Genomic DNA, 10,249 nt, shown 5'->3' with positions numbered 1-10,249 from the left:
TAAATCCCAAAGACCTGCAGGTGCATACTGAATAATATAAACCACAGACATTATTACTTATTCTTACCTTTCTTTGTTCTTGGATTGATCTTAATCAAAAATCATAATATATCATAATCCTGTCTTGGACAAGTATCTTCTTAATTTATTAACCCCTCCCTAGAGCAGTATTCATAACCCGAAACATCACCCATTCCTTCTTTCCAGAGATGCTGCCTGTCCCGCTGAGTTACTCCAGTATTTTGTGTCTGTCTTCGGTGTAAACCAGCATCTGCAGTTCCTTCCTACACAGTAAAATCTGGGTGTTTCTAGAATGGCGACATGTTCTCCCTGAGCAATGCAAACTAATTGTTCTGGCAGTGCCCCAGAAGGAATTTCCTGGCCATTGGGCAAAATACATGGAGCATAGAACAGTCGAGCACAGAAACAGGCCTTTCAACCCACAATGTTTGCACAGAATAGTGGTGTTTAGTGGTGTTTCCCAGCAACACAATCCAGGCCCCACTACTCTCTGTGTAAAAAAGTTGCCCAGCACATCTCCATTAAACTTGTCCCCGCTCTCACCTTATAGCTGTGTCCTCCAGTGTTGGGCATTTCCACCTTGGGGAAAAAGGTTCTGACTGTCTACCCTATCTATGCCTCTCAGAATTGCGTATATTCCAATCAAATCTCCCCTCAACCTCCGACGTTCCAGAGAAAACAATCCAAGTTTATCTAACTTCTCCCTGTAGCTGAAATCCTCGAATCCAGGCAGCATTCTAGTAAACCCCCTCTGCACTATATCCAAAGCCTCCACATCATTCCTGATGGGGTGAATGGAACTGCTCACAATATTCCAAATGCGGCCTAACCAAAATCTTATAGAAATCTATCATAACTTCATGATACTTCTTATAGTCACTGCCCCTAGCAATGAAGGCAAGCATACCTATGCCTTCTTTACCCATCCTTTACCACCGTAACTACTTGCACTGCTACCTTCAGTGAGCTATGAACTTGGTCTCCATGTTCCCTCTGCACATCAATGCTGTTAAGCATCTTGCCATTAACTGTAATCATGACCCTTACATTCAACCTGAAAGAGCGGAGAAATTGTAAAAAGATCCTAATGGGAGTTATTTACAGGCTCCCATATTGGCCAGGATATGGAGTACAAGTTATATCAGGAGATACAATGGGCATGCAGGAAAGGCAATGTTACAGTGGTCATGGGAGATTTCAATATGCAGGTAGACTGGGAAAATCAGGTCGGTACTGGACCCCAAGAAAGGGAGTTTGTAGAGTGCCTCTGAGATGGTTCCTTGTCCGCCTCTGAGATGGCAGCTTGTAATAGAGTCTACCAGGGAAAAGGCAATTCAGGATTTAGTATTGTGTAATGAACTGGGTTTGATAAGAGAACTCTAGGTAAAGGAACCACTAGGTGGTAGCGATCACAATATAATAAGATTTAACCTGAAATTTGAGAGGGAGAAGGTGAAATCAGATGTGTCGGTTTTGCAGCTGAGCAAAGGAGGCCACAGAGGCATGAGAGAGGGGCTGGCCAAAGTTGACTGGACAGGGAACCTAGCAGGAATGTCGGTGGAACAGCAATGACAAGAATTATTTATGGAAATAATCCAGAAGATGCAGGATCTTTTCATTCCAAAGAGGAAGAAAGATTTTAGGGGAGAATGAGGCGACCGTGGCTGACAAGGGAAGTTCAAGACAGTATAAAACTAAAAGAGAAAACGTATAACATAGCAAAGATTAGTGGGAAGCCAGAGGATTGGGAGAGGATTGGGAAGCTTTTAAAGAACAACAGAAGGTAACTTAAAAGGCAATATGAGGAGAAAAGATGAAATACGAAGATAAGCTAGCTAATATTATATAAGAGGATAGCACGAATTTCTTCAGTTATATAAAGAGTAAGAAAGAGGCAAGAGTGGAATTTGGACCGCTGGGAAATAATGCAGGAGAAGAGATAATAGGGAATAAAGAAATAGCGGAGGAGTTGAATAACTTTTCTGCATCAGTCTTCACGGTGGAAGACACCAGCAATGTGCTTGAAATCCAAGAGAGTCAGCGGGTGGGAGTTAGTGGAATGGCTATTACTAGGGAGAAGGTGCTTGGGAAACTGAAAGGGCTGAAGGTGAATGTCACCAGGACCAGATGGTCTGCACCCTAGTGTTCTGAAAGAGGTGGCTTTAGAGATTGTGGAGGCATTGATAGTGATATTTCAAGAATCTCGAGAATCAGGAGTGGTTCCGGCCGATTGGAAAATTGTCAATATTACTCCGCTGCACAAGAAGGGAGCAAAGCAGAATAGTGGGAACTATAGGCCGTTTCGTCTGACTTCAGTGGTTGGTAAGATTTTAGAGCCCTTTATAAAGGATGAGGTTATGGAGTACTTAGAAGTTCATGATAAAATAGGCCAAAGTCAGCATGGTTTTGTGAAGGGAAGATCTAGCCTGACGAATTTGCTGGAATTTTTTGAAGAAGTAAATAGCAGGACAGTCAGTGGACATTGTTTACCTAGATTCTCAGACAGCCTTTGATAAGGTGCCACAGGGGAGGCTGCTAAGGAAGATGAGAGCCCATGGTATCAAAGGGCAGATACTAGCATGGATAGCAGGTGGGTTGGATGGCAGAAGGCAAGGAGTGGCAATAAAGGGGTCTTTTTCAGGTTGGCTGCCAGTGACTAGTGGCGTTCCGCAGGGGACGGTGCTGGGGCCGCTACTCTTCGCGTTGTATATTAATGATTTGGACGAGGGGATTAATGGCTTTGTGACAAAGTTTGTGGATGATACGAAAATAGGTGGAGGGGCAGGTAGTGTAGAGAGCAGGGACTCTGCAGAAGGACTTGGACAGGTTGGGAGAGTGGGCAGAAAAGTGGCGGATGGAATATAGTGTAGCAAACTGCGGAGTCATGCATTTTGATAGTAGGAATAAAGGTGTAGACTATTTTCTAAATGTGGTGAGAATCCAGATATCGAAGGTGCAAATGGTCTTGGGAGTGCTGGTGCAGGATTCCCAAAAAGTTAATCTGCAAGTCAAATCAGTAGTAAAGAAAGCAAACTCAATACTAGCATTTATTTCAAGAGGGCTTGTATAAAAAAACAAGGATGTAATGTTGAGGCTCTATAAGGTGCTGGTAAGGACGTATTTGGAATATTGTGAGCTATTTTGGGCACCATATCTGAGGATGTGTTGGCTCTGGACAGGGTCCAGAGGAGGTTTCCAAGAATGATCCCAGGAATAAGTAGTTTAACCAATAATGAGCTTTGGACAGCACTGGGCCTGTACTCGCTTGAGTTTAGAACAATGAGGGGGGACCTCATTGAAACATACAGAATAGTGAAAGGCTTCGATAGAGTGGATGCAGAAAGGATGTTTCCACTAGTGGTAGAGTCTAGGACTACAGGTCATAGCCTCAGAATTAAAGGACATTCCTTTAGGAAGGAGATGAGAAGGAATTTCTTTAGTCAGAGGGTGGTAAATCTGTGGAATTCTTTGCCACAGACGGCTGTGGAGGCCAAGTCGATGGATATTTTTAAGGCAGATAGATAGATTCTTGATTAGTATGGGTGTCAGGGACTATGGGGAAAAGACAGGACAATGGGGTTAGGAGGGAGAGATAGATCAACCATGATTGAATGGCAGAATAGACTTGATGGGCCGAATGCCCTAATTCTGTTCGTATTACTTATGACCTTATGAACCTTCACTCTTGTTTGGATTAAAGACTATCTCCCATTTCCACAGCCATTTTGTGCCAGGAGTGTTTCGACAGCGTAAATAGAAATAAATTATTCCCACTGGTAGAAGGGCCATGAACCAGGGGATGTAGAATGAAGGACATTGACCAAAGAGCCAAACGTGCCGTGAAAAAAATCTATATTGTACGTCTAGGACATAGAACAGTGCAGCATAGGAACAGGGTTAGAGGCCACAATGTCAATGTCCAACAAGATGCCAAGTTAAACGAATGCCAAAATAAACCAGCATCTGCAGTTCCTTCCTCCACATTAAACTAATCCCCTCTGCCTGATCCATATCCTTCCATATCCTGTATATCTATGTGCCTCTTAAATTGCCACTATCATATCTGCCTCCACCTCCAACCCTGGCAGCAAGATCCAGACACCCACCAGTGTCCATGTAAAAATACTTGCCCGCACATCTCTTTTATACTTTGTCCCCCCCCCCCCCGCCCCACCTTAAATCTATGCATTCTAGTCTTTGACGTTTCAACCCCAGGAAAAAAGTTCTGACTCGTCTGCCTTATCTGTGCCTCTCATAACTTTATATACTTCTATCAGGTCTCCTCTCAGGCTCCGACACTCCAGAGAAACCAATCCAAGTCTGTCCGTCCCATCCTTATTGATAATACCCACTATTCCAGGCAGCATTCTGGAGAACCTCCTCTGCACCCTCTCCAAAGCCTCCACATCTTTCCAGTAATGGGACGACCAGAATTCCACAGACTGCTCCAAAAGCACCCTGACCACAGTGCTATAAAGCTGCATCATGACTTAAGGGCCTGTCCCACTTGCGTGTCCTTGGCACGCAAATTACGCGACCTCGTGGTCGCGTTGAGGCGTACGGGCATCGTATGGCCGCGCATGGCCGGTCCCACTTAGAAGCGCGGACGGGTATGTAGTTGTGCACGACATCGTGCGGGGCTCCGAAGTTTTTGTAGTGAACGAAATCTTCGCACACCAACGGCCTGTCACGTAACTGACGGCCAATGTGGGACAGGCCCAAGACCCTGGCGCGACGCAACGTCTCACCCCCAACAGCAGCAGAAGCAGGCAAACGATCGCCGAGCTCGGCCTGGGCCTCACGGCCGTTGCGGTCCGGATCCGCCCCCACTTCTACTCCCAGAACGGGGAGTAAATTGAGGATGGACACAAAATGCAGGAGTAACTCAACGGGACCGGCAGCATCTCTGGAGAGAAGGGATGGGTGATGTTTCGGGTCAAGACCCTTCTTTTCAGACTCAACACGAAACATCACCCAATGCTTCTCTCCAGAGATGCTGCTGGTCCCGCTGAGTTACTCCAGCTTTGTGTCCATCTTCAAATGACGTCACTCGGTCCAGACGGCTGTACATACGCATGAAATCGTGCCCGACCTTTGCGGGACCGTCGCGGCTCAACGCGACCACGAGGTTGCATAATTTGCGTGCCAAGGACACGTAAGTGGGACAGGCCCTTTACTGTGTCTTATCCTCTTCTTCCATTTCCACTGGCAGTGCATCCCAGGCACCTACTACGTTTCTGTGTAAGAGATTTGTCGTACAGATATGCTTTAATCGTCCCCCTTTCGCTTCAAGCTGTTTGAATTTTTACTCTGGGCAAAAGACTCTGATCATCTAAGGAACACAAATCAAGTTTGTCCATTCAATTACTCTGTGAAGCCCGCATCCATGTTTCTGTTATCAGGCAACTGAACCATCCTACCACAACCAGAGAGCAGTCCTGAATTACTATCTACCTCATTGGTGACCCTCAGTCTATCTTTGAACGGACTTCACTGGCTTTACTTGCACTAAATGTAATTCCCTTTTCATGTATCTATACACAGTAAATGGCTCGATTGTAATCAGGTATTGTCTTTCCGCTGACTGGTTAGCACGCTACAAAAGCTTTTCACCGTACAAGTGACAATAAACTAAACTGAACTGATCTACCCTGCCAATGCCTCTTATCGTTTCTATCTGGTTGCTGCTCAGATTCAATAGACAATAGGTGCACAGGTAGGCCATTCGGCCCTTCGAGCCAGCACTGCCGTTCAATGTGATCATGGCTGATCATCCCCAATCAGTACCCCGTTCTTACCTCCTCCCCATATCCCCTGAATCCGCTATTTTTAAGAGCCCTATCTAGCTGACACAGGCCCTTCGGCCCACCGAGTCCACGCCGACCTGCGATCCCCGCACACCAACACTGACACAGGGAACACAATCCAGGTTTGTCCATTCATTGGTAGACACAAAAATGCTGGAGTAACTCAACGGGGCAGGCAGCATCTCTGGAGAAAAGGAATGGGTGAGGTTTCGGGTCGAGACCCTTCTTGTCCATTCAATGACTCTGTGAAGCCCTCATCCATGTTTCAGTTACAGCTTGAATCAATTGCTGCACTGTTGTCCAGCTGGCCTTCAAAGTCCACACACCACTTAACCTTCAACTGATATGACCAGTCAAAGTAACCTGGTCCAGCTGGGAGGCTGCCAGCTCCACCGGGCCTTTTTGCAGAGGCTAAAATCAACCCGACTTACGTGCAGTTATGTATCAAAACACACTGGAATATTCTACATTATTTTTTTAAACTTATGATATATATAATTTTGATATAGAATTTAGTAGCACAAAGCAGGCAGCAATAAAATTAACAATAGCCGACACTTCTTCATTTTTATCGGTAACATAGCGCTGTGTGGGGGAACCTTGAACTCGTAATGCCACGTTTATTCATTCCAAACCCACCAACATATTTTTATTACGTTTCAATAGATTCCTGCTTTATATTGAAAAGCTGAATCACACACATTGTTATTACTTTCATTTCTGACATGAGGTGATTTATAAGAAAATCACCGAAATAATTCCTGTTAAAAATTAGCGCTTGCCTCTTCTTTCTAAATATTGCTTATTGAAACAGTTTACAGAATCATTGCAAATGATTCGTGTAAATGAAGGGGTTAACAATTGAAAAACACAATAGTTTACTTGGTTTAATAAATAGTGGGGGAGTCTAGGACCTGAGGTCATAGCCTCAGAATTAAAGGACGTTCCTATAGGAAGGAGGTGAGAAGGGATTTATTTGGTCAGAGGGTGGTGAATCTGTGGAATTCTTTGCCACAGAAGGCTGTGAAGGCCAAGTCAACTGATATTTTTGAGGCAGAGATAGATAGATTCTTGATTAGTACGGGTGTCGGGTTATGGGGAGAAGGCAGGAGAATGGGTTTAGGAGGGAGAAATAGATCAGCCATGATAGAATGGTGGCTTAGACTTGATGGGCCGAATGGCCTCATTCTGCTGCTATCACTTATGACCTTAAGACCTTATATCTGTGAATATCTCCTGTTCAAAAGCCCGCACACAGCTGGTGGTGCTATCATGGTGGGTTTAATAACATTGGCAGGTTTGGTTAGTCATTTCCAGCAGGAATACCAGAGGATTACTTTGTTTCAGTAATATCACTGGTGGCATTTTGAAATCCTGTATTTAATTATGAAAACAAGAGAAGATATTAACTGGGTATGGGGTGCAGAAATGTATTATCAGATATGAATTTAACCCACAAAGTACAGTGAGCTCTCTTGTGTTAAATAATCTAAAATGTGCTACAATTAACATGGTGTAGTATACTTTAATAAATCTCCAAATATTAGATTAACAAGTAAGAACACATTGAGCCCAAACATTTCGGGGCGAGATCCTTTTTCATACTGGTCTCAACCTGAAACGTCACCTATTCCTTTTCTCCAGAGATGCTGTCTGACCTGCTGAGTTACATCAGCTTTTTGTGTCTATCTTCGAGTCCAAAGACTTATTGATTCCATAAGGTTAAGTTATACTCAGTTAACTCTGAAGCACAAAATAAAGGGAATTCATTCTCTTGTACATTCAGGAGCAATATGTGGGTTTTTTCTCAAATGTTGGTTCGGGCCAATGCCCTGTAATTGCTGGTCCGGCAATAATTGTATGTTGAAGCCAATGTTACTACTGAAGACTCATTGTTGAAGCATCTGTCACTGTCTTAAATGGCACAGAAAGTGTTCTCCTCACATGAGTTTGACACAAACCCAATCTTGACACCACACCACATTGGAGCAGTTTAGAGAGCTGCCACGCAACATTCTGCCATCTGAGTGGTCTCATCACCTCCTTTTATCCGGGCTTCCTCCAAAGAATGGGGATGGCGTGGGAGTGGCCCCAGGATGGGGGAGGGCGGCATGGTGGCGCAGCGGTAGAGTTGCTGCCTTACAGTGCTTGCAGCGCCGGAGACCCGAGTTCGATCCCGACTACGGGTGCTGTCTGTACGGGGTTTGTACATTCTCCCCGTGACCACGTGGGTTTTCTCTGAGATCTTTGGTTTCCTCCCACATTTTGTCAGATAATTGACTTGGTATCAGCATAAATTGTCCCTAGTGTGCGTAGGATAGTGTTAATGTGCGAGGATCGCAGGTCGGTGCGGACTCAGTGGGCCGAAGGGCCTGTTCCGCGAAACTAAAAGTCGTAACCCTGCCTTCCAATCATTGTACAAGCATTGGTCATTATTGTTCCACCACTAATTACTCTGTGATTCACACTGCCTCAGATGAAGTGAAAATGATCCTCTAATTTAGAAGGCAGGAATTTGGAAGGTCGTGACTGGATGTGAGGCCCTTCAAATGCACTAAGATCATCCAAAAGTAAACTGATATAAATGGCCAATGAATCCTTACAGAACATCCTTTCAGGTTTTTTGTTATGAAAAACTAACAAAGAAAATTCATGTTCATGTATTTTGCAAAAGATCTTGAATTACATTCTTTAAATAACGTAGCGTTCTGTAGGATGGAACCGTGGCGTGCAGCTGCCTCGCGGCACCAGAGGCCCGTGTTCGATCCCGACCTCGCATGCTGTCTGTGTGGAGTTTGCACGTTGTTCCTGTGACCGCGTGGATTTCCTCTGGGTGCTCCGGCCTCCTCCCACATCCCAAAGACGTGGGGGTTTGAAGGTGAATTGGCCGTCTGTAAATTGCCAGTAGTATGTGGGGGGGGGGGGACAATGGGCAGGTGGGATAACATGGAACATGTGTGAATGGGCGATCGATAGTTGACGCGGACACAATGGTCCAAAGGGCCTTTTTCCACACTGTATCTCTAAACTACACTAAACCAAGCTAGATTAACAATGCAGAAGTTTCTTGTGTTACTCGTTTTATGTCACCAGTTAAAACATGAACAGTTTTTCTATCACATTGGGTGCTGCCAGCCTGCTGATTACCTGCGCATTTTCTGTTTCAACATTGTGTGGATACTGTACCTGAAACTCCCAACATAGGAGGTGAAATAAATCTTCCACACACCAGCCACATGCTGGTTCAGCAGGCAGGGCCTCATGTGCAGCATTTCGTGCCCAGTGTATGCAGTACCTAATTTACCATCAAGCAGACTAGGGAACCAAGATGTCTAGTTCCACACTTTTCAATTTTAGGTACTGCATTGTTCAAATCAAGACTTTCCCAAATAACCCAGGATCCCAACTCCGGATTTCCTGATAACCAACCGAACCGAAATTCCATTGTGGGGAGGGGGAAGCAGTCCCATTCCATCATCAATCTCAACAGGACGGCACGGTGGCGCGGCAGTAGCACAACTGCCTTTCAGTACCAGAGTCCCGGGTTCGATCCTGACTATGGGTGCTGTCTGTATGGAGTTTGTACCTTCTCTCCCTGACCTGCGTGGGTTTTCTCCGAGATCTTTGGCAACGTCCCACACACCAAAGATGTCCAGGTTTGTAGGTTAATTGGTTTGGTGTAAATGTAAAATTGCCCCTGGTGTGTGTGGGATAGTGGTAATGTGTGTGGTTCGCTGGTCGGTGGGCCGAAGGGCCTGTTTCCGCACTGTATCTCTAAAGTGAACTAAACTAAACTGTCAATTCTAACACTAACCTGTGCATTAGTGGCAATTTGTAAGAGCCAATTAACTTAATACTAACCTGCCTACCTAGTAATGTAGGATGAACCTGGAGCATCCAGTAGAAATTTGTGGAATTCTCTGCCACAGATGGCAGTGGAGGCCAATTCACTGGATGAATTTAAAAGAGAGTTAGATGGAGCTCTAGGGGCTAGCGGAATCAAGGGGTATGGGGATAAGGCAGGCACGGGTTATTGATTGTGGATGATCACAATGAATGGTGGTGCAAGCTTGAAGGGCTGAATGGCCTCCTCCTGCACCTATTTTCTATGTCTATGTCTAAACCCATAGGATGACAGGGTGGATTGGGCAGATCCTACTGCTGTAGTGACTGGAGATCAGGATTCAGAGATCAGGAGCTTTGAAGCAGCAGTTCTGCTACATATGCAACTCTTGCATCCAAATGAGATGCAAGATTAAATTGGACAATGTTTGCAACGTGTGCGGGGTGCATTGGTCTCCTTTTACGTTGCAAGTTTCGCTGATTCTACAGCAAGGCAGACTCTTCACCCATTCAATCTGCAGAATGCCGAATGTGACAGGTGATATCACTGCAAGATTACTTCCAGACTGGAATGATTT

Source organism: Leucoraja erinacea, chromosome 17 (assembly GCF_028641065.1).
Source record: "Leucoraja erinacea ecotype New England chromosome 17, Leri_hhj_1, whole genome shotgun sequence".
Classification (NCBI taxonomy): Eukaryota; Metazoa; Chordata; class Chondrichthyes; order Rajiformes; family Rajidae; genus Leucoraja; species Leucoraja erinaceus.
The sequence above is the reverse complement of the archived record's forward strand: the minus strand, read 5'-3'. Positions refer to the sequence as shown.